Genomic DNA, 5000 nt, shown 5'->3' with positions numbered 1-5000 from the left:
CACACGCTGGGCCCTGGTGCGGCAGGTTGCCTCGAGCACCATCGGCACACGCTGGGCCCTGGTGCGGCAGCTTGCCTCGAGCACCATCGGCACACGCTCGGCCCTGGTGCGGTCGGTTGCCTCGATCACCATCGGCACACGCTGGGCCCTGGTGCGGCAGGTTGCCTCGCCCACCATCGGCACACGCTGGGCCCTGGTGCGGGCGCTTGCCTCGACCACCATCGGCACACGCTCCGCCCTGGTGCGGTCGGTTGCCTCGAGCACCATCGGCACACGCTGGGCCCTGGTGCGGGCGCTTGCCTCGACCACCATCGGCACACGCTCGGCCCTGGTGCGGGCGCTTGCCTCGAGCACCATCGGCACACGCTGGGCCCTGGTGCGGGCGGTTGCCTCGACCACCATCGGCACACGCTGGGCCCTGGTGCGGCCGCTTGCCTCGAGCACCATCGGCACACGGTCGGCCCTGGTGCGGTCGGTTGCCACGAGCACCATCGGCACACGCTGGGCCCTGGTGCGGGCGCCTGCCTCGACCACCATCGGCACACGCTCCGCCCTGGTGCGGTCGGTTGCCTCGAGCACCATCGGCACACGCTGGGCCCTGGTGCGGCAGGTTGCCTCGAGCACCATCGGCACACGCTGGGCCCTGGTGCGGCAGGTTGCCTCGAGCACCATCGGCACACGCTGGGCCCTGGTGCGGCAGGTTGCCTCGAGCACCATCGGCACACGCTGGGCGCTGGTGCGGGCGCTTGCCTCGACCACCATGGACACACGCTGGGCCCTGGTGCGGCAGGTTGCCTCGATCACCATCGGCACACGCTGGGCCCTGGTGCGACAGGTTGCCTCGAGCACCATCGGCACACTATCGGCCCTGGTGCGGGCGGTTGCCTCGACCACCATCGGCACACGCTGGGCCCTGGTGCGGGCGCTTGCCTCGAGCACCATCGGCACACGCTGGGCCCTGGTGCGGGCGCTTGCCTCGAGCACCATCGGCACACGCTGGGCGCTGGTGCGGGCGCTTGCCTCGACCACCATGGACACACGCTGGGCCCTGGTGCGGCAGGTTGCCTCGATCACCATCGGCACACGCTGGGCCCTGGTGCGACAGGTTGCCTCGAGCACCATCGGCACACGCTGGGCCCTGGTGCGGGCGGTTGCCTCGACCACCATCGGCACACGCTGGGCCCTGGTGGGTTTAGGCACATCTTCAAATTTCTGTCGTGCCAATGCCATTTTTATGGCTTGTAAATTCATACAATGGTCCCCTAAGCCTTCACGTGAAGTTTCGTTGGAAGATGACTCGTTTTCTATTTTTCACGATTTTCGAAACTTTTTGCGGTTCGGGATTTTTTAAAATTTTTTTATAAGGATTTTTGGCACCAAATTTTGTAGGCATGATCCTTCTATTTTTGTTGGCATGCACAAAAAAATTCAGCTAAAAACTCGAAGTAGAGAAGATTTTGTGACCGTTTGAAAAAAGTGTCCCCATTTCAGACACTTTAACGGCTACTGGTAGCAAACCTGTAAAATCTCAAATGCTCTTTAAGGGGGTGTGAATTCTCAGAGGTTTGATGAGGGATAGGGGGCCAACACAAGGCCAAGTACCAGCACCCATCGCACATCATTTGCGCACACCCCCCCGGCCCCCCTCCCAATCGCCGGAACCCCAATGCCGCCGGTCAGGTTCTCCGGCGGTACTCCGGCGATGCTCCGGCGATGCTGTCCCGAGTGAAAAAAATGCGGCACCAGCACATGCTGGAGCCAAGCATGGGCACCGTGGCTCAAAATCGAACTTCGGCCAAGGCCTCGACCATCAATGGCACATGATGACGCATGGTGATGGCACATGCATCGACCATCATCGGCATAGGCTGCCCTTCGGTACGGGCACTTGCCTCGACCGCCATCGGCACAAGCTGGGCCCTGGTGTGGGTTGTTGCCTCGATCACAATCGGCACATGCTGAGCCTTGGTGCGGGCGGTTGCCTCGAGCACCATCGGCAGACCCTGGGCCCTGGTGCGGCCGGTTGCCCCGATAACCATCGACACACGCTGGGCCCTGGGGCGGGCGCTTGCCCCCAGCACCATCGGCACACGCTGGGCCCTGGTGCGGGCGCTTGCCCCGAACACCATCGGCACAAGCCGGCCCTTGGTGCGGGCTCCTGGCTCGACCACCATCGGCACACGCTGGGCCCTGGTGCGGGCGGTTGCCTCGAACACCATCGGCACACGCCGGCCCTTGGTGCGGCCGGTTGCCTCGACCACCATCGGCACACGCTCGGCCTTGGTGAGGGCGCTTGCCTCGACCACCATCGGCACACGCTGGGCCCTGGTGCGGGCGCTTGCCTCGACCACCATCGGCACACGCTCGGCCTTGGTGCGGGCGCTTGCCTCGACCACCATCGGCACACGCTGGGCCCTGGTGCGGGCGGTTGCCTCGACCACCATCGGCACACGCTCGGCCTTGGTGAGGGCGCTTGCCTCGACCACCATCGGCACACGCTGGGCCCTGGTGCGGGCGCTTGCCTCGACCACCATCGGCACACGCTCGGCCTTGGTGCGGGCGGTTGCCTCGACCACCATCGGCACACGCTGGGCCCTGGTGCGGGCGGTTGCCTCGACCACCATCGGCACACGCTGGGCCCTGGTGCTGGCGGTTGCCTCGACCACCATCGGCACACGCTGGGCCCTGGTGCGGGCGGTTGCCTCGAACACCATCGGCACAAGCCGGCCCTTGGTGCGGGCGGTTGCCTCGAGCACCATCGGCACACGCTGGGCCCTGGTGCGGGCGCTTGCCTCGACCACCATCGGCACACGCTGGGCCCTGGTGCGGGCGCTTGCCTCGACCACCATCGGCACACGCTGGGCCCTGGTGGGGCAGGTTGCCTCGAGCACCATCGGCACACGCTGGGCCCTGGTGCGGTCGGTTGCCTCGACCACCATCGGCACACGCTGGGCCCTGGTGCGGGCGCTTGCCTCGACCACCATCGGCACACGCTGGGCCCTGGTGCGGCAGGTTGCCTCGACCACCATCGGCACACGCTGGGCCTTGGTGCGGCAGGTTGCCTCGAGCACCATCGGCACACGCTGGGCCCTGGTGCGGTCGGTTGCCTCGATCACCATCGGCACACGCTGGGCCCTGGTGCGGGCGGTTGCCTCGACCACCATCGGCACACGCTGGGCCCAGGTGCGGCAGCTTGCCTCGAGAACCATCGGCACACGCTCGGCCCTGGTGCGGTCGGTTGCCTCGACCACCATCGGCACACGCTGGGCCCTGGTGCGGCAGGTTGCCTCGACCACCATCGGCAGCCTCGACCACCATCGGCACACGCTGGGCCCTGGTGCGGGCGGTTGCCTCGACCACCATCGGCACACGCTCCGCCCTGGTGCGGTCGGTTGCCTCGAGCACCATCGGCACACGCTGGGCCCTGGTGCGGCAGGTTGCCTCGACCACCATCGGCACACGCTGGGCCCTGGTGCGGGCGGTTGCCTCGACCACCATCGGCACACGCTGGGCCCTGGTGCGGGCGCTTGCCTCGAGCACCATCGGCACACGCTGGGCCCTGGTGCGGCAGGTTGCCTCGACCACCATCGGCACACGCTGGGCCCTGGTGCGGGCGGTTGCCTCGACCACCATCGGCACACGCTGGGCCCTGGTGCGGGCGCTTGCCTCGACCACCATCGGCACACGCTGGGCCCTGGTGCGGCAGGTTGCCTCGACCACCATCGGCACACGCTGGGCCCTGGTGCGGGCGGTTGCCTCGACCACCATCGGCACACGCTGGGCCCTGGTGCGGGCGCTTGCCTCGACCACCATCGGCACACGCTGGGCCCTGGTGCGGCAGGTTGCCTCGACCACCATCGGCACACGCTGGGCCCTGGTGCGGGCGCTTGCCTCGAGCACCATCGCCACACGCTCGGCCCTGGTGCGGTCGGTTGCCTCGAGCACCATCGGCACACGCTGGGCCCTGGTGCGGCAGGTTGCCTCGACCATCATCGGCAGCCTCGACCACCATCGGCACACGCTGGGCCCTGGTGCGGGCGCTTGCCTCGACCACCTTCGGCACAAGCTCGGCCCTGGTGCGGTCGGTTGCCTCGAGCACCATCGGCACACGCTGGGCCCTGGTGCGGGCGGTTGCCTCGACCACCATCGGCACACGCTGGGCCCTGGTGCGGGCGCTTGCCTCGAGCACCATCCGCACACGCTGGGCCCTGGTGCGGCAGGTTGCCTCGACCACCATCGGCACACGCTGGGCCCTGGTGCGGGAGCTTGCCTCGAGCGCCATCGGCACACGCTGGGCCCTGGTGCGGCAGGTTGCCTCGAGCACCATCGGCACACGCTGGGCCCTGGTGCGGTCGGTTGCCTCGAGCACCATCGGCACACGCTGGGCGCTGGTGCGGGCGCTTGCCTCGACCAGCATCGGCACACGCTGGGCCCTGGTGCGGCAGGTTGCCTCGATCACCATCGGCACACGCTGGGCCCTGGTGCGACAGGTTGCCTCGAGCACCATCGGCACACTATCGGCCCTGGTGCGGGCGGTTGCCTCGACCACCGTCGGCACACGCTGGGCCCTGGTGCGGGCGCTTGCCTCGAGCACCATCGGCACACGCTGGGCCCTGGTGCGGGCGGTTGCCTCGAGCACCATCGGCACACGCTGGGCCCTGGTGGGTTTAGGCACATCTTTAAATTTCTGCCGTGCCAATGCCATTTTTATGGCTTGTAAATTCATACAATGGTCCCCTAAGCCTTCACGTGAAGTTTCGTTGGAAGATGACTCGTTTTCTATTTTTCATGATTTTCGAAACTTTTTGCGGTTCGGGATTTTTTAAAATTTTTTTATAAGGATTTTTGGCCCCAAATTTTGTAGGCATGATCCTTCTATTTTTGTTGGCATGCACAAAAAAATTCAGCTAAAAACTCGAAGTAGAGAAGATTTTGTGACCGTTTGAAAAAAGTGTCCCCATTTCAGACACTTTAACGGCTACTGGTAGCAAACCTGTAAA

This window comes from Durio zibethinus, unplaced genomic scaffold (genome assembly GCF_047325235.1).
Source record: "Durio zibethinus cultivar Kanyao isolate XHJ-2024 unplaced genomic scaffold, ASM4732523v1 HiC_scaffold_377, whole genome shotgun sequence".
In the NCBI taxonomy this organism is placed as follows: Eukaryota; Viridiplantae; Streptophyta; class Magnoliopsida; order Malvales; family Malvaceae; genus Durio; species Durio zibethinus.
This window is presented reverse-complemented; position numbering follows the sequence as displayed.